This window comes from Cervus elaphus, chromosome 24 (genome assembly GCF_910594005.1).
Source record: "Cervus elaphus chromosome 24, mCerEla1.1, whole genome shotgun sequence".
Classification (NCBI taxonomy): domain Eukaryota; kingdom Metazoa; phylum Chordata; class Mammalia; order Artiodactyla; family Cervidae; genus Cervus; species Cervus elaphus.
In genome coordinates this window covers 9,086,021-9,106,454 of record NC_057838.1, presented here as the reverse complement: position 1 = coordinate 9,106,454, position 20,434 = coordinate 9,086,021, and positions in this window count along the sequence as shown.

The window sequence follows — 20,434 nt, the reverse complement described above, 5'->3', positions numbered from 1 at the left end:
AAGACCTAGTTCCCCACCTCATCGTGCCCGGAGGCCTCACATCCTTTGAAAACTCCAGAGGTACGCGGAGATCAATGCCTCCAAAGGAGACGATACCTGACTCCTCGTGAAACTTGATAGGAGTCCCAGGATTCCTGTGGCACATGGAAAGGGACCCTTGGTCTCCCGCCTCAGCTGGAGAGGCGTCCCAATTGCCCTGCCAAGCCTCGAGGATTATCCCGAGTTGTCCCTCGCAACTGGGCAGGAGTCTTGACGTCGCTGAACAAACACGTGGGTGGAAGGGCCATCCCCGTCGTAACTCGAGAATATACCCCAGGTTCCAGCCGCAACTCGAGAAAAACCATGAGACTTTCCCCTCGCCGCGAGATGAGGCCCGATTCCCCAGCACTGCGTGCAGAGCAATTCCGTGTTGCACATCACACATGAAAGGAGCCTTGATTTCCTTGATGGCACTCCAGAGAAACCCCAAGAACACTGTTTCAAGGCTAGAGGGATCCTGAGGTCACTGTAGCCACACGAAAGAGCTCCGTGGACCAAAAATCAACTCGAGATGAGAGGTTTGTCCCTGGCGTCGACTCCAGAGGAATACCACCTTACCACAAGCACCTCAAAAGGAGGCTTCTCTCAGCTCTAGGTATGTGAGAGCGACCCTAATTTTGCGGCCTCAAGTGGAATGGACACTGCGATGCCCTGACGCGAAATAATGCCGGATATCCCTGCAGTGACTTGAATGCAGGCTCGTTTTGCATCTCCCAAGATGAAAGGATGTCTGAATCCCCTGTGGAGACCACAGAGAAAGACCTAGTTCCCCACCTCATCGCGACCGGAGGCCTCACATCCTTTGAAAACTCCAGAGGTACGCGGAGATCAGCGCCTCCAAAGGAGTCGATGCCTGACTCCTCGTGAAACTTGATAGGAGTCCCAGGATTCCTGTGGCACGTGGAAAAGGACCCTTGGTCCCCCGCCTCAGCTGGAGAGGCGTCCCAGTTGCCCTGCCAAGCCTCGAGGAGAATCCCGAATTGTCCCTCGCAACTAGGCAGGAGTCCTGACGTCGCTGAACAAACACGTGGGTGGAAGGGCCATCCCCGTCGTAACTCGAGAATATACCCCAGGTTCCCGCCGAAACTCGAGAAAAACCATGAGACTTCCCCCTCGCCGCGAGATGAGGCCCGATTCCCCTGCACTGCGGGCAGAGCAATTCCGTGTTGCACATCACACATGATTGGAGCCTTGATTTCCTTGATGGCACTCCAGAGAAACCCCAAGAGCAGTGTTTCAAGGCTAGAGGGATCCTGAGGTCACTGTAGCAACACGAAAGAGCTCCGTGGACCAAAAATCAACTCGAGATGAGAGGTTAGTCCCTGGCTTCGACTCCAGAGGAATACCACCTTACCACAAGCAGCTCAAGAGGAGGCTTCTCTCAGCTCTAGGTATGTGAGAGGGACCCTGAGTTTACGGCCTCAAGTGGAATGGACACCGCGATGCCTTGACTCGAAATAAGGCCGGATATCCCTGCAGTGACTTGAATGCAGGCTTGTCTTGCATCTCCCAAGACGAAAGAATGTCTGAATCCCCTGTGGAGACCACAGAGAAAGACCTAGTTCCCCACCTCATCGCGACCGGAGGCCTCACATCCTTTGAAAACTCCAGAGGTACACCGAGATCAGTGCCTCCAAAGGAGACGATTCATAACTCCTCCACAACCTTGATAGGAGTCCCAGGATTCCTGTGGCACGTGGAAAGGGACCCTTGGTCTCCCGCCTCAGCTGGAGAGGCGTTACAATTGCCCTGCCAACCCTCGAGGAGAATCCCGAGTTGTCCCTCGCAACTAGGCAGGAGTCCTGACGTCGCTGAACAAACACGTGGGTGGAAGGGCCATCCCCGTCGTAACTCGAGAATACACCCCAGGTTCCCGCCGCAACTCGAGAAAAACCATGAGACTTCCCCCTCCCCGTGAAATGAGGCCCGATTCCCCTGCACTGCGTGCAGAGCAATTCCGTGTTGCACATCAAACATGAAAGGAGCCTTGATTTCCTTGATGGCTCTCCAGAGAAACACCAAGAACACTGTTTCAAGGCTAGAGGGATCCTGACGTCACTGTAGCAACACGAAAGAGCTCCGTGGACCAAAAATCAACTCGAGATGAGAGGTTAGTCCCTGGCTTCGACTCCAGAGGAATACCACCTTACCACAAGCACCTCAAGAGGAGGCTTCTCTCAGCTCTAGGTATGTGAGAGCGACCCTAATTTTGCGGCCTCAAGTGGAATAGACACTGCGATGCCCTGACGCGAAATAAGGCCGGATATCCCTGCAGTGACTTGAATGCAGGCTCGTCTTGCATCTCCCAAGACGAAAGGATGTCTGAATCCCCTGTGGAGACCACAGAGAAAGACCTAGTTCCCCACCTCATCGCGACCGGAGGCCTCACATCCTTTGAAAACTCCAGAGGTACACTGAGATCAGTGCCTCCAAAGGAGACGATGCCTGACTCCTCGTGAAACTTGATAGGAGTCCCAGGATTCCTGTGGCACGTGGAAAGGGACGCTTGGTCTCCCGCCTCAGCCGGAGAGGCGTCTCAATTGCCCTGCCAAGCCTCGAGGAGAATCCCGAGTTGTCCCTCGCAACTGGGCAGGAGACCTGACGTCGCTGAATAAACACGTGGTTGGAAGGGCCATCCCCGTCATAACTCGAGAATATACCCCAGGTTCCCGCCGCAACTCGAGAAAAACCATGAGACTTCCCCATCGCCGCAAGATGAGGCCCGATACCCTGCACTGCATTCAAAGCAATTCCATATTGCACATCAAACATGAAAGGAGCCTTGATTTCCTTGTTGGCACTCCAGAGAAACCCCAAGAACACTGTTTCAAGGCTAGAGTGATCCTGAGGTCACTGTAGCAACACTAAAGAGCTCCGTGGACCAAAAATCAACTCGAGATGAGAGGTTAGTCCCTGGCTTCGACTCCAGAGGAATACCACCTTACTAAAAGCACCACAAAAGGAGGCATCTCTCAGCTTTAGGTATGTGAGAGGGACCCTGATTTTGCGGCCTGAAGTGGAATGGACACTGCGATGCCCTGACGTGAAATAACGCCGGATATTCCTGCAGTGACTTGAATGCAGGCTCGTCTTGCATCTGCCAAGATGAAAGGATGTCTGAATCCCCTGTGGAGACCACAGAGAAAAAACAAGTTCCCCACCTCATCGCGACCGGAGGCCTCACATTCTTTGAAAACGCTAGACGTACGCGGAGATCAGTGCCTCCAAGGGAGACGATGCCTGACTCCTTCTGAAACTTAATATGAGTCCCAGGATTCCTGTGGCACGTGGAAACGGACCCTTGGTCTCCCGCCTCAGCTGGAGAGGCATCTCAATTGCCCTACCAAGCCTCGAGGAGAATCCCGAGTTGTCCCTCGCAACTAGGCAAGAGTCCTGACGTCGCTGAACAAATACGTGGGTGAAAGGGCCATCCCCGTCGTAACTCGAGAATATACCCCAGCTTCCCGCCGTATCTCGAGAAAAACCATGAGACTTCCCCCTCGCCGCGAGATGAGGCCTGATTCCCCTGCACTACATGCAGAGAAATTCCGTGTTGCACATCAAACATGAAAGGAGCCTTGATTTCCTTGATGGCACTCCAGAGAAACCCCAAGAACACTGTTTCAAGGCTAGAGGGATCCTGAGGTCACTGTAGCAACACGAAAGAGCTCCGTGGACCAAAAATCAACTCGAGATGAGAGGTTAGTCCCTGGCTTCGACTCCAGAGGAATTCCACCTTACCACAAGCAATCAAGAGGAGATTTCTCTCAGCTCTAGGTAAGTGAGAGGGACCCTGAGTTTGCGGCCTCCAGTGGAATGGACACCGCGATGCCCTGACTCGAAGTAAGCCCGGATATCCCTACAGTGACTTGAATGCAGGCTCGTCTTGCGTCTCCCAAGACGCAAGGATGTTTGAATCCCCTGTGGAGACCACAGAGAAAGACCTAGGTCCCCACCTCATCGCGACTGGAAGCCTCACATCCTTTGAAAACTCCAGAGGTACGCGGAGATTAGTGCCTCCAAAGGACACGATGCCTGACTCCTCGTGAAACTTGATAGGAGTCCCAGGATTCCTGTGGCACGTGGAAAGGGACCCTTGGTCTCCCGCCTCAGCTGGAGAGTCGTCCCAATTGCCCTGGCCAGCCCCGAGGAGAATCCCGAGTTGTCCCTCGCAACTAGGCAGGAGTCCTGACGTCGCAGAACAAGCACCTGTGGGAAAGGGCCATCCCCGTAGTATCTCGAGAATATACCCGAGGTTCCAGCCATAACTCGAGAAAAACCATGAGACTTCCCCCTCGCCGCAAGATGAGCTCCGATTCCCCTGTACCGTGTGCAGAGCAATTCCGTGTTGCACATCACACATGAAAGGAGCCTTGATTTCCTTGATGGCACTCCAGAGAAACCCCAAGAAAACTGTTTTAAGGCTAGAGGGATTCTGATGTCACTGTAGCAACACGAAAGAGCTCCGTGGACCAAAAATCAACTCGAGATGAGAGGTTAGTCCCTGGCTTCGACTCCAGAGGAATACCACCTTACCACAAGCACCTCAAGAGGAGGCTTCTCTCAGCTCTAGGTATGTGAGAGAGACCCTGAGTTTGCGGCCTCAAGTGGAATGGACACCGCGATGCCCTGACTCGAAATAAGGCCGGATATCCCTGCAGTGACTTGAATGCAGGCTCGTCTTGCATCTGCCAAGATGAAAGGATGTCTGAATCCCCTGTGGAGACCACAGAGAAAGACCTTGTTTCCCACCTCATAGCGACCGGAGGCCTCACATCCTTTGAAAACTCCAGAGGTACGCGGAGATCAGTGCCTCCTAAGCAGACGATGCCTGACTCCTCGAGAAACTTGATAGGAGTCCCAGGATTCCTTTGGCACATGGAAATGGACACTTGGTCTCCCGCCTCAGCTGGAGAGGCGTCCGAATTGCCCTGCCAAGCCTCGAGGAGAATCCCGAATTGTCCCTCGCAACTAGGCAGGAGTTCTGACGTCGCTGAACAAACACGTGGGTGGAAGGGCCATCCCCGTCGTAACTCGAGAATATACCCCAGGTTCCCGCCGCAACTCGAGAAAAACCATGAGACTTCCCCTTAACCGAGAGATGAGGCCCGATTCCCCTGCACTGTGTGCAGAGAAATTCCGTGCTGCACATCACACATGAAAGGAGCCTTGATTTCCTTGATGGCACTCCAGAGAAACCCCAAGAACCCTGTTTCAAGGCTCGAGGGATCCTGAGGTCACTGTAGCAACACGAAAGAGCTCCGTGGATCAAAAATCAACTCGAGATGAGAGGTTAGTCCCTGGCTTCGACTCCAGAGGAATACCACGTTACTACAAGCACCTCAAGAGGAGGCTTCTCTCAGCTCTAGTTATGTGAGAGGGACCCTGAGTTTGTGGCCTCAAGTGGAATGGACACTGCGATGCCCTGACGCGAAATAAGGCCGGATATCCCTGCAGTGACTTGAATCCAGGCTCGTCTTGCATCTCCCAAGATGAAAGGATGTCTGAATCCCCTGTGGAGACCACAGAGAAAGACCTAGTTCCCCACTTCATGGCGACCGGAGGCCTCAGATCCTTTGAAAACTCCAGAGGTATGCGGAGATCAGTGCCTCCAAAGGAGACGATGCCTGACTCCTCGTGAAACTTGATAGGAGTCCCAGGATTCCTGTGGCACGTGGAAAGGGGCCCTTGGTCTCCCGCCTCAGCTGGAGAGGCGTCCCAATTGCCCTGCCAAACCTCGAGGAGAATCCCGAGATGTCCCTCGCAACTAGGCAGGAGTCCTGATTCGCTGAACAAACACATGTGTGGAAGGGCCATCCCCTTCATAACTCGTGAATATACCCCAGGTTCCCGCCGCAACTCGAGAAAAACCATGAGACGTCCCCCTCGCCGCGAGATTAGTCCAGATTCCCCTGCAGTGCGTGCAGAACAATTCCGTGCTGCACAGCACACATGAAAGGAGCCATGATTTCCTGGATGGCACTCCAGAGAAACCCCAGGAACACTGTTTCAAGGCTAGAGGGATCCTGAGGTCACTGTAGCAACACGAAAGAGCTCCGTGGACCAAAAATCAACTCGAGATGAGAGGTTAGTCCCTGGCTTCGACTCCAGAGGAAACCACCTTAGACAAGCACCTCAAGAGGAAGCTTCTCTCAGCTATAGATATGTGAGAGGGACCCTGAGTTTGCGGCCTCAAGTGGAATGGACACCGCGATGCCCTGACTCGAAATAAGGCCGGATATCCCTGCAGTGACTTGAATGCAGGCTCGTCTTGCATCTCCCAAGAGGAAAGGATGTCTGAATCCCCTGCGGAGACCACAGAGAAAGACCTAGTTCCCCACCTCATCGCGACCGGAGGCCTCACATCCTTTGAAAACTCCAGAGGTACGCGGAGATTAGTGCCTCCAAAGGACACGATGCCTGACTCCTCGTGAAACTTGATAGGAGTCCCAGGATTCCTGTGGCACGTGGAAAGGGACCCTTGGTCTCCCGCCTCAGCTGGAGAGGCGTCCCAATTGCCCTGGCCAGCCCCGAGGAGAATCCCGAGTTGTCCCTCGCAACTAGGCAGGAGTCCTGATGTCGCAGAACAAGCACGTGTGGGAAAGGGCCATCCCCGTAGTATCTCGAGAATATACCCGAGGTTCCAGCCATAACTCGAGAAAAACCATGAGACTTCCCCCTCGCCGCGAGATGAGCTCCGATTCCCCTGCACCGTGTGCAGAGCAATTCCGTGTTGCACATCACACATGAAAGGAGCCTTGATTTCCTTGATGGCACTCCAGAGAAACCCCAAAAACACTGTTTCAAGGCTAGAGGGATCCTGAGGTCACTGTAGCAACACGAAAGAGCTCCGTGGACCAAAAATCAACTCGAGATGAGAGGTTAGTCCCTGGCTTTGACTCCAGAGGAATACCACCTTACCACAAGCACCTCAAGAGGAGGCTTCTCTCAGCTCTAGGTATGTGAAAGGGACCCTGAGTTTGTGGCCTCAAGTGGAATGGACACTGCGATGCCCTGGCGCGAAATAAGGCCGGATATCCCTGCAGTGACTTGAATGCAGGCTCGTCTTGCATCTCCCAAGATGAAAGGATGTCTGAATCCCCTGTGGAGACCACAGAGTAAAACCTAGTTCCCCACTTCATGGCGATCCGAGGCCTTACATCCTTTGAAAACTCCAGAGGTACGCGGAGATCAGTGCCTCCAAAGGAGACGATGCCTGACTCCTCGTGAAACTTCATAGGAGTCCCAGGATTCCTGTGGCACGTGGAAAGGGACTCTTGGTCTCCCGCCTCAGCTGGAGAGGCATCCCAATTGCCCTGCCAAGCCTCGAGGAGAATCCCGAGTTGTCACTCGCAACTAGGCAGGAGTCCTGATGTCACTGAACAAACACGTGAGTGGAAGGGCCATTCCAGTCGTAACTCGAGAATATTCCCCAGATTCTCGCCGCTACTCGAGAAAAACCATGAGACTTCCCCCTCACCGCGAGATGAGGCCCGATTCCCCTGCACTGCGTGCAGAGCAATTCCGTGTTGCACATCACACATGAAAGGAGCCTTGATATCCTTGATGGCACTCCAGAGAAACCCCAAGAACACTGTTTCAAGGCTAGAGGGATCCTGAGGTCACTGTAGCAACACGAAAGAGCTCCATGGACCAAAAATCAACTCGAGATGAGAGGTTAGTCCCTGGCTTCGATTCCAGAGGAATACCACCTTACCACAAGCACCTCAAGAGAAGGCTTCTCTCAGCTCTAGGTATGTGAGAAGGATCCTGATTTTGTGGCCTCAAGTGGAATGGACACTGCGATGCCCTGACGCGAAATAAGGCCGGATATCCCTGCAGTGACTTGAATGCAGGCTCGTCTTGCATCTACCAAGATGAAAGGATGTCTGAATCCCCTGTGGAGACCACAGAGAAAGACCTAGTTCCCCACCTCATCGCGACCGGAGGCCTCACATCCTTTGAAAATTCCAGAGGTACACTGAATTCAGTGCCTCCAAAGGAGACGATGCCTGACTCCTCGTGAAACTTGATAGGAGTCCCAGGATTCCTGTGGCACGTCGAAAGGGACTCTTGGTGCCCCGCCTCAGCTGGAGAGGCGTCCCAATTGCCCTGCCAAGCCTCGAGGAGAATCCCGAGTTGTCCCTCGCAACTAGGCAGGAGTCCTGACGTCGCTGAACAAACACGTGGGTGGAAGGGCCAGCCCCGTCGGAACTCGAGAATATACCCCAGGTTCCCGCCGCAACTCGAGAAAAACAATGAGACTTCCCCCTCGCCGCAAGATGAGGCCAGATTCCCCTGCACTGCATTCAAAGCAATTCCGTATTGCACACCAAACATGAAAGGAGCCTTGATTTCCTTGATGGCACTCCAGAGAAACCCCAAGAACATTGTTTCAAGGCTAGAGGGATCCTGAGGTCACTGTAGCTACACGAAAGAGCTCCGTGGACCAAAAATCAACTCGAGATGAGAGGTTAGTCCCTGGCTTCGACTCCAGAGGCAACCACCTTACCACAAGCACGTCAAGAGGAAGCTTTTCTCAGCTCCAGGTATGTGAGAGGAACCCTGAGTTTGCGGCCTCAAGTGGAATGGACACCGCGATGCCCTGACTCGAAATAAGGCCGGATATCCCTGCAGTGACTTGAATGCAGGCTCGTCTTGCATCTCTGAAGACGAAAGGATTTCTGAATCCCCTGTGGAGACCACAGCGAAAGACCTAGATCCCCACCTCATCGCGACCGGAGGCCTCACATCCTTTGAAAACTCCAGAGGTACGCGGAGATCAGTGCCTCCAAGGGAGACGATGCCTGACTCCTCGTGAAACTTGATAGGAGTCCCAGGATTCCTTTGGCACGTGGAAAGGGACCCTTGGTCTCCCGCCTCAGCTGGAGAGGCGTCCCAATTGACCTGCCAAGCCTCGAGGAGAATCCCGAGTTTTCACTCACAACTAGGCAGGAGTCCTGCCGTCGCTGAACAAACACGAGTGTGGAAGGGCCATCCCCGTCGTAACTCGAGAATATACCCCAGGTTCCCGCCGCAACACGAGAACAACCATGAGACTTCCCCCTCGCCGTGAGATGAGGCCCGATTCCCCTGTACTGCATGCAGAGCAATTCCGTGTTGCACATCACACATGATTGGAGCCTTGATTTCCTTGATGGCACTCCAGAGAAACCCCAAGAACACTGTTTCAAGGCTAGAGGGATCCTGAGGTCACTGTAGCAACACGAAAGAGATCCGTGGACCACAAATCCACTGGAGATGAGAGGTTAGTCCCTGGCTTCAACTCCAGAGGAATATCACCTTACCACAAGCACCTCAAGAGGAGGCTTCTCTCAGCTCTAGGTATGTGAGAGGGACCCTGAGTTTGCGGCATCTAGTGGAATGGACACCGCGATGCCCTGACTCGAAATAAGGCCGGATATTCCTGCAGTGACTTGAATGCAGGCTCGTCTTGCATCTGCCAAGACGAAAGGATGTCTGAATCCCCTGTGGAGACCACAGAGAAAGACCTAGTTCCCCACCTCATCGCGACCGAAGGCCTCACATCATTTGAAAATTCCAGAGGTACGCGGAGATCAGTCCCTCCAAAGCAGACAATGCCTGACTCCTTGTGAAACTTGATAGGAGTCCCAGGATTCCTGCGGCACGTGGAAAGGGACCCTTGGTCTCCCGCCTCAGCTGGAGTGGCGTCCCAATTGCCCTGCCAAGCCTCGAGGAGAATCCCGACTTGTCCCTCGCAACTAGGCAGGAATCGCGACGTCGCTGAACAAACACGTGGGTGGAAGGGCCATCCCCATCGTAACTCGAGAATATACCCCAGGTTCCCGCCGCAACTGGAGAGAAAACATGAGACTTCAACCTCGCCGCGAGATGAGGCCCGATTCCCCTGCACTGCGTGCAGAGCAATTCCGTGTTGCACATCACACATGAAAGGAGCCTTGATTTCCTTGATGGCACTCCAGAGAAACCCCAAGAACACTGTTTCAAGGCTAGAGGTTTCTGATGTCACTGTAGCAACACGAAAGAGCTCCGTGGACCAAAAATCACCTCGAGATGATAGGTTAGTCCCTGGCTGCGACTCCAGAGGAATACCACCTTACCACAAGCACCTCAAGAGTAGGCTTCTCTCAGCTCTAGGTATGTGAGAGGGACCCTGAGTTTGCGGCCTCAAGTGGAATGGACACCGCGATGCCCTGCCTCGAAATAAGGCCGGATATCCCTGCAGTGACTTGAATGCAGGCTCGTCTTGCATCTCCCAAGATGAAAGGATGTCTGAATCCCCTGTGGAGACCACAGAGAAAGACCCAGTTCCCCACCTCATTGCGACCGGAGGCCTCACATCCTTTGAAAACTTCAGAGGTACGCGAAGATCAGTGCCTCCAAAGCAGACGATGCCTGATCCCTCGTGAAACTTGATAGGAGTCCCAGGATTCCTGTGGCACATGGAAAGGGACCCTTGGTCTCCCGCCTCAGCTGGAGAGGCATCCCAATTGCCCTGCCAAGCCTCGAGGAGAATCCCGAGTTGTCACTCGCAACTAGGCAGGAGTCCTAATGTCACTGAACAAACACGTGTGTGGAAGGGCCATTCCCGTCGTAACTCGAGAATATACCCCAGATTCCCGCCGCTACTCGAGAAAAACCATGAGACTTCCCCCTCACCGCGAGATGAGGCCCGATTCCCCTGCACTGCGTGCAGAGCAATTCCGTGTTGCACATCACACATGAAAGGAGCCTTGATATCCTTGATGGCACTCCAGAGAAACCCCAAGAACACTGTTTCAAGGCTAGAGGGATCCTGAGGTCACTGTAGCAACACGAAAGATCTCCGTGGACCAAAAATCAACTCGAGATGAGAGGTTAGTCCCTGGCTTCAAATCCAGAGGAATACCACCTTACCACAAGCACCTCAAGAGGAGGCTTCTCTCAGCTCTAGGTATGTGAGAGGGATCCTGATTTTGTGGCCTCAAGTGGAATGAACACTGCGATTCCCTGACTCGAAATAAGGCCGGATATCCCTGCAGTGACTTGAATGCCGGCTCGTCTTGCATCTACCAAGATGAAAGGATGTCTGAATCCCCTGTGGAGACCACAGAGAAAGACCTAGTTCCCCACCTCATCGCGACCGGAGGCCTCACATCCTTTGAAAATTCCAGAGGTACACTGAGATCAGTGCCTCCAAAGGAGACGATGCCTGACTCCTCGTGAAACTTGATAGGAGTCCCAGGATTCCTGTGGCACGTCGAAAGGGACTCTTGGTCTCCCGCCTCAGCTGGAGAGGCGTCCCAATTGACCTGCCAAGCCTCGAGGAGAATCCCGAGTTGTCCTCACAACTAGGCAGAAGTCCTGCCGTCGCTGAACAAACACGTGTGTGGAAGGGCCATCCCCGTCGTAACTCGAGAATATACCCCAGGTTCCCGCCGCAACACGAGAACAACCATGAGACTTCCCCTTCGCCGTGAGATGAGGCCCGATTCCCCTGTACTGCATGCAGAGCAATTCCGTGTTGCACATCACACATGATTGGAGCCTTGATTTCCTTGATGGCACTCCAGAGAAACCCCAAGAACACTGTTTCAAGGCTAGAGGGATCCTGAGGTCACTGTAGCAACACGAAAGAGATCCGTGGACCACAAATCCACTGGAGATGAGAGGTTAGTCCCTGGCTTCAACTCCAGAGGAATACCACCTTACCACAAGCACCTCAAGAGGAGGCTTCTCTCAGCTCTAGGTATGTGAGAGCGACCCTAATTTTGCGGCCTCAAGTGGAATGGACACTGCGATGCCCTGACGCGAAATAAGGCCGGATATCCCTGCAGTGACTTGAATGCAGGCTCGTCTTGCATCTCCCAAGACGAAAGGATGTCTGAATCCCCTGTGGAGACCACAGAGAAAGACCTAGTTCCCCACCTCATCGTGCCCGGAGGCCTCACATCCTTTGAAAACTCCAGAGGTACGCGGAGATCAGTGCCTCCAAAGTAGACGATGCCTGAGTCCTCGTAAAACTTGATAGGAGTCCCAGGATTCCTGTGGACGTGGAAAGGGACTCTTGGTCTCCCGCCTCAGCTGGAGAGGCGTCCCAATTACCCTGCCAAGCCTCGAGGAGAATCCCGAGTTGTCCCTCGCAACAAGGCAGGAGTCTGACGTCGATGAACAAACACGTGGGTGGAAGGGCCATCCCCGTCGTAACTCGAGAATATACCCCAGGTTCCCGCCGCAACTCGAGAAAAACCATGAGACTTCCCCCTCGCCGCGAGATGAGGCCCGATTCCCCTGCACTGCATTCAAAGCAATTCCGTATTGTACATCAAACATGAAAGGAGCCTTGATTTCCTTGATGGCACTCCAGAGAAACCCCAAGAACACTGTTTCAAGGCTAGAGGAATCCTGAGGTCACTGTAGCAACAGGAAAGAGCTCCGTGGACCAAAAATCAACTCGAGATGAGAGGTTAGTCCCTGGCTTCGTCTCCAGAGGAATACCACCTTACCACAAGCACCTCAAGAGGAGGCTTCTCTCAGCTCTAGGTATGTGAGAAGGATCCTGAGTTTGTGGCCTCAAGTGGAATGGACACTGCGATTCCCTGACGCGAAATAAGGCCGGATATCCCTGCAGTGACTTGAATGCAGGCTCGTCTTGCATCTCCCAAGATGAAAGGATGTCTGAATTCCCTGTGGATACCACAGAGAAAGACCTAGTTCCCCACTTCATGGCGACCCGAGGCCTCACATGCTTTGAAAACTCCAGAAGTACGCGGAGATCAGTGCCTCCAAAGGAGACGATGCCTGACTCCTCGTGAAACTTGATAGGAGTCCCAGGATTCCTGTGGCACGTGGAAAGGGACTCTTGGTCTCCCGCCTCAGCTGGAAGGCGTCCCAATTGCCCTGCCAAGCCTCGAGGAGAATCCCGAGTTGTCACTCGCAACTAGGCAGGAGTCCTGATGTCACTGAACAAACACGTGTGTGGAAGGGCCATTCCCGTCGTAACTCGAGAATATACCCCAGATTCCCGCCGCTACTCGAGAAAAACCATGAGACTTCCCCCTCACCGCGAGATGAGGCCCGATTCCCCTGCAGTGCGTGCAGAGCAATTCCGTGCTGCACAGCACACATGAAAGGAGCCATGATTTCCTGGATGGCACTCCAGAGAAACCCCAGGAACACTGTTTCAAGGCTAGAGGGATCCTGAGGTCACTGTAGCTACACGAAAGAGCTCCGTGGACCAAAAATCAACTCGAGATGAGAGGTTAGTCCCTGGCTTCGACTCCAGAGGAAACCACGTTACCACAAGCACCTCAAGAGGAGGCTTCTCTCAGCTCTAGGTATGTGAGAGGGACCCTGAGTTTGTGTCCTCAAGTGGAATGGACACCGCGATGCCTTGAAACGAAATAAGGCCGGATATCCCTGCAGTGACTTGAATGCAGGCTCGTCTTGTATCTCCCAAGATGAAAGGATGTCTGAATCCCCTGTGGAGACGACAGAGAAAGACTTGGTTCCCCACCTCATCGCGACCGGAGGCCTCACATCCTTTGAAAATTCCAGAGGTACACTGAGATCAGTGCCTCCAAAGGAGACGATGCCTGACTCCTCGTGAAACTTGATAGGAGTCCCAGGATTCCTGTGGCACGTCGAAAGGGACTCTTGGTCTCCCGCCTCAGCTGGAGAGGCGTCCCAATTGACCTGCCAAGCCTCGAGGAGAATCCCGAGTTGTCCCTCACAACTCGGCAGAAGTCCTGCCGTCGCTGAACAAACACGTGTGTGGAAGGGCCATCCCCGTCGTAACTCGAGAATATACCCCAGGTTCCCGCCGCAACACGAGAACAACCATGAGACTTCCCCTTCGCCGTGAGATGAGGCCCGATTCCCCTGTACTGCTTGCAGAGCAATTCCGTGTTGCACATCACACATGATTGGAGCCTTGATTTCCTTGATGGCACTCCAGAGAAACCCCAAGAACACTGTTTCAAGGCTAGAGGGATCCTGAGGTCACTGTAGCAACACGAAAGAGATCCGTGGACCACAAATCCACTGGAGATGAGAGGTTAGTCCCTGGCTTCAACTCCAGAGGAATACCACCTTACCACAAGCACCTCAAGAGGAGGCTTCTCTCAGCTCTAGGTATGTGAGAGCGACCCTAATTTTGCGGCCTCAAGTGGAATGGACACTGCGATGCCCTGACGCGAAATAAGGCCGGATATCCCTGCAGTGACTTGAATGCAGGCTCGTCTTGCATCTCCCAAGACGAAAGGATGTCTGAATCCCCTGTGGAGACCACAGAGAAAGACCTAGTTCCCCACCTCATCGCGACCGGAGGCCTCACATCCTTTGAAAACTCCAGAGGTACGCGGAGATCAGTGCCTCCAAAGTAGACGATGCCTGAGTCCTCGTAAAACTTGATAGGAGTCCCAGGATTCCTGTGGACGTGGAAAGGGACTCTTGGTCTCCCGCCTCAGCTGGAGAGGCGTCCCAATTACCCTGCCAAGCCTCGAGGAGAATCCCGAGTTGTCCCTCGCAACAAGGCAGGAGTCTGACGTCGATGAACAAACACGTGGGTGGAAGGGCCATCCCCGTCGTAACTCGAGAATATACCCCAGGTTCCCGCCGCAACTCGAGAAAAACCATGAGACTTCCCCCTCGCCGCGAGATGAGGCCCGATTCCCCTGCACTGCATTCAAAGCAATTCCGTATTGTACATCAAACATGAAAGGAGCCTTGATTTCCTTGATGGCACTCCAGAGAAACCCCAAGAACACTGTTTCAAGGCTAGAGGAATCCTGAGGTCACTGTAGCAACACGAAAGAGCTCCGTGGACCAAAAATCAACTCGAGATGAGAGGTTAGTCCCTGGCTTCGACTCCAGAGGATACCACCTTACCACAAGCACCTCAAGAGGAGGCTTCTCTCAGCTCTAGGTATGTGAGAAGGATCCTGAGTTTGTGGCCTCAAGTGGAATCGACACTGCGATTCCCTGACGCGAAATAAGGCCGGATATCCCTGCAGTGACTTGAATGCAGGCTCGTCTTGCATCTCCCAAGATGAAAGGATGTCTGAATCCCCTGTGGAGACCACAGAGAAAGACCTAGTTCCCCACTTCATGGCGACCCGAGGCCTCACATCCTCTGAAAACTCCAGAGGTACGCGGAGATCAGTGCCTCCAAAGGAGACGATGCCTGACTCCTCGAGAAACTTGATAGGAGTCCCAGGATTCCTGTGGCACGTGGAAAGGGACTCTTGGTCTCCCGCCTCAGCTGGAAGGCGTCCCAATTGCCCTGCCAAGCCTCGAGGAGAATCCCGAGTTGTCACTCGCAACTAGGCAGGAGTCCTGATGTCACTGAACAAACACGTGTGTGGAAGGGCCATTCCCGTCGGAACTCGAGAATATACCCCAGATTCCCGCCGCTACTCGAGAAAAACCATGAGACTTCCCCCTCACCGCGAGATGAGGCCCGATTCCCCTGCACTGCGTGCAGAGCAATTCCGTGTTGCACATCACACATGAAAGGAGCCTTGATATCCTTGATGGCACTCCAGAGAAACCCCAAGAACACTGTTTCAAGGCTAGAGGGATCCTGATGTCACTGTAGCAACACGAAAGAGCTCCATGGACCAAAAATCAACTCGAGATGAGAGGTTAGTCCCTGGCTTCGACTCCAGAGGAATACCCCCTTACCACAAGCACCTCAAGAGAAGGCTTCTCTCAGCTCTAGGTATGTGAGAGGGATCCTGATTTTGTGTCCTCAAGTGGAATGGACACTGCGATGCCCTGACGCGAAATAAGGCCGGATATCCCTGCAGTGACTTGAATGCAGGCTCGTCTTGCATCTACCAAGATGAAAGGATGTCTGAATCCCCTGTGGAGACCACAGAGAAAGACCTAGTTCCCCACCTCATCGCGACCGGAGGCCTCACATCCTTTGAAAATTCCAGAGGTACACTGAGATCAGTGCATCCAAAGGAGACGATGCCTGACTCCTCGTGAAACTTGATAGGAGTCCCAGGATTCCTGTGGCACGTCGAAAGGGACTCTTGGTCTCCCGCCTCAGCTGGAGAGGCGTCCCAATTGCCCTGAGAAGCCTCGAGGAGAATCCCGAGTTGTCCCTCGCAACTAGGCAGGAGTCCTGACGTCGCTGAACAAACACGTGGGTGGAAGGGCCATCCCCGACGTAACTCGAGAATATACCCCAGGTTCCCGCCGCAACTCGAGAAAAACCATGAGACGTCCCCTTCGCCGCGAGATGAGTCCAGATTCCCCTGCAGTGCGTGCAGAGCAATTCCGTGCTGCACAGCACACATGAAAGGAGCCATGATTTCCTGGATGGCACTCCAGAGAAACCCCAGGAACACTGTTTCAAGGCTAGAGGGATCCTGAGGTCACTGTAGCTACACGAAAGAGCTCCGTGGACCAAAAATCAACTCGAGATGAGAGGTTAGTCCCTGGCTTCGACTCCAGAGGAAACCACGTTACCACAAGCACCTCAAGAGGAGGCTTCTCTCAGCTCTAGGTATGTGAGAGGGACACTGAGTTTGTGGCCTCAAGTGGAATGGACACCGCGATGCCTTGAAACGAAATAAGGCCGGATATCCCTGCAGTGACTTGAATGCAGGCTCGTCTTGTATCTCCCAAGATGAAAGGATGTCTGAATCCCCTGTGGAGACGACAGAGAAAGACTTGGTTCCCCACCTCATCGCGACCGGAGGCCTCACATCCTTTGAAAATTCCAGAGGTACACTGAGATCAGTGCCTCCAAAGGAGACGATGCCTGACTCCTCGTGAAACTTGATAGGAGTCCCAGGATTCCTGTGGCAGGTCGAAAGGGACTCTTGGTCTCCCGCCTCAGCTGGAGAGGCGTCCCAATTGCCCTGCCAAGCCTCGAGGAGAATCCCGAGTTGTCACTCGCAACTAGGCAGGAGTCCTAATGTCACTGAACAAACACGTGTGTGGAAGGGCCATTCCCGTCGTAACTCGAGAATATACCCCAGATTCCCGCCGCTACTCGAGAAAAACCATGAGACTTCCCCCTCACCGCGAGATGAGGCCCGATTCCCCTGCACTGCGTGCAGAGCAATTCCGTGTTGCACATCACACATGAAAGGAGCCTTGATATCCTTGATGGCACTCCAGAGAAACCCCAAGAACACTGTTTCAAGGCTAGAGGGATCCTGAGGTCACTGTAGCAACACGAAAGATCTCCGTGGACCAAAAATCAACTCGAGATGAGAGGTTAGTCCCTGGCTTCAAATCCAGAGGAATACCACCTTACCACAAGCACCTCAAGAGGAGGCTTCTCTCAGCTCTAGGTATGTGAGAGGGATCCTGATTTTGTGACCTCAAGTGGAATGGACACTGCGATTCCCTGACTCGAAATAAGGCCGGATATCCCTGCAGTGACTTGAAGGCAGGCTCGTCTTGCATCTACCAAGATGAAAGGATGTCTGAATCCCCTGTGGAGATCACAGAGAAAGACCTAGTTCCCCAACTCATCGCGACCGGAGGCCTCACATCCTTTGAAAATTCCAGAGGTACACTGAGATCAGTGCCTCCAAAGGAGACGATGCCTGACTCCTCGTGAAACTTGATAGGAGTCCCAGGATTCCTGTGGCACGTCGAAAGGGACTCTTGGTCTCCCGCCTCAGCTGGAGAGGCGTCCCAATTGACCTGCCAAGCCTCGAGGAGAATCCCGAGTTGTCCTCACAACTAGGCAGAAGTCCTGCCGTCGCTGAACAAACACGTGTGTGGAAGGGCCATCCCCGTCGTAACTCGAGAATATACCCCAGGTTCCCGCCGCAACACGAGAACAACCATGAGACTTCCCCTTCGCCGTGAGATGAGGCCCGATTCCCCTGTACTGCATGCAGAGCAATTCCGTGTTGCACATCACACATGATTGGAGCCTTGATTTCCTTGATGGCACTCCAGAGAAACCCCAAGAACACTGTTTCAAGGCTAGAGGGATCCTGAGGTCACTGTAGCAACACGAAAGAGATCCGTGGACCACAAATCCACTGGAGATGAGAGGTTAGTCCCTGGCTTCAACTCCAGAGGAATACCACCTTACCACAAGCACCTCAAGAGGAGGCTTCTCTCAGCTCTAGGTATGTGAGAGCGACCCTAATTTTGCGGCCTCAAGTGGAATGGACACTGCGATGCCCTGACGCGAAATAAGGCCGGATATCCCTGCAGTGACTTGAATGCAGGCTCAGCTTGCATCTCCCAAGACGAAAGGATGTCTGAATCCCCTGTGGAGACCACAGAGAAAGACCTAGTTCCCCACCTCATCGCGACCGGAGGCCTCACATCCTTTGAAAACTCCAGAGGTACGCGGAGATCAGTGCCTCCAAAGTAGACGATGCCTGAGTCCTCGTAAAACTTGATAGGAGTCCCAGGATTCCTGTGGACGTGGAAAGGGACTCTTGGTCTCCCGCCTCAGCTGGAGAGGCGTCCCAATTACCCTGCCAAGCCTCGAGGAGAATCCCGAGTTGTCCCTCGCAACAAGGCAGGAGTCTGACGTCGATGAACAAACACGTGGGTGGAAGGGCCATCCCCGTCGTAACTCGAGAATATACCCCAGGTTCCCGCCGCAACTCGAGAAAAACCATGAGACTTCCCCCTCGCCGCGAGATGAGGCCCGATTCCCCTGCAGTGCGTGCAGAGCAATTCCGTGCTGCACAGCACACATGAAAGGAGCCATGATTTCCTGGATGGCACTCCAGAGAAACCCCAGGAACACTGTTTCAAGGCTAGAGGGATCCTGAGGTCACTGTAGCTACACGAAAGAGCTCCGTGGACCAAAAATCAACTCGAGATGAGAGGTTAGTCCCTGGCTTCGACTCCAGAGGAAACCACGTTACCACAAGCACCTCAAGAGGAGGCTTCTCTCAGCTTTAGGTATGTGAGAGGGACCCTGAGTTTGTGGCCTCAAGTGGAATGGACACCGCGATGCCTTGAAACGAAATAAGGCCGGATATCCCTGCAGTGACTTGAATGCAGGCTCGTCTTGTATCTCCCAAGATGAAAGGATGTCTGAATCCCCTGTGGAGACGACAGAGAAAGACTTGGTTCCCCACCTCATCGCGACCGGAGGCCTCACATCCTTTGAAAATTCCAGAGGTACACTGAGATCAGTGCCTCCAAAGGAGACGATGCCTGACTCCTCGTGAAACTTGATAGGAGTCCCAGGATTCCTGTGGCACGTCGAAAGGGACTCTTGGTCTCCCGCCTCAGCTGGAGAGGCGTCCCAATTGACCAGCCAAGCCTCGAGGAGAATCCCGAGTTGTCCCTCACAACTAGGCAGAAGTCCTGCCGTCGCTGAACAAACACGTGTGTGGAAGGGCCATCCCCGTCGTAACTCGAGAATATACCCCAGGTTCCCGCCGCAACACGAGAACAACCATGAGACTTCCCCTTCGCCGTGAGATGAGGCCCGATTCCCCTGTACTGCTTGCAGAGCAATTCCGTGTTGCACATCACACATGATTGGAGCCTTGATTTCCTTGATGGCACTCCAGAGAAACCCCAAGAACACTGTTTCAAGGCTAGAGGGATCCTGAGGTCACTGTAGCAACACGAAAGAGATCCGTGGACCACAAATCCACTGGAGATGAGAGGTTAGTCCCTGGCTTCAACTCCAGAGGAATACCACCTTACCACAAGCACCTCAAGAGGAGGCTTCTCTCCGCTCTAGGTATGTGAGAGCGACCCTAATTTTGCGGCCTCAAGTGGAATGGACACTGCGATGCCCTGACGCGAAATAAGGCCGGATATCCCTGCAGTGACTTGAATGCAGGCTCGTCTTGCATCTCCCAAGACGAAAGGATGTCTGAATCCCCTGTGGAGACCACAGAGAAAGACCTAGTTCCCCACCTCATCGCGACCGGAGGCCTCACATCCTTTGAAAACTCCAGAGGTACGCGGAGATCAGTGCCTCCAAAGTAGACGATGCCTGAGTCCTCGTAAAACTTGATAGGAGTCCCAGGATTCCTGTGGACGTGGAAAGGGACTCTTGGTCTCCCGCCTCAGCTGGAGAGGCGTCCCAATTACCCTGCCAAGCCTCGAGGAGAATCCCGAGTTGTCCCTCGCAACAAGGCAGGAGTCTGACGTCGATGAACAAACACGTGGGTGGAAGGGCCATCCCCGTCGTAACTCGAGAATATACCCCAGGTTCCCGCCGCAACTCGAGAAAAACCATGAGACTTCCCCCTCGCCGCGAGATGAGGCCCGATTCCCCTGCACTGCATTCAAAGCAATTCCGTATTGTACATCAAACATGAAAGGAGCCTTGATTTCCTTGATGGCACTCCAGAGAAACCCCAAGAACACTGTTTCAAGGCTAGAGGAATCCTGAGGTCACTGTAGCAACACGAAAGAGCTCCGTGGACCAAAAATCAACTCGAGATGAGAG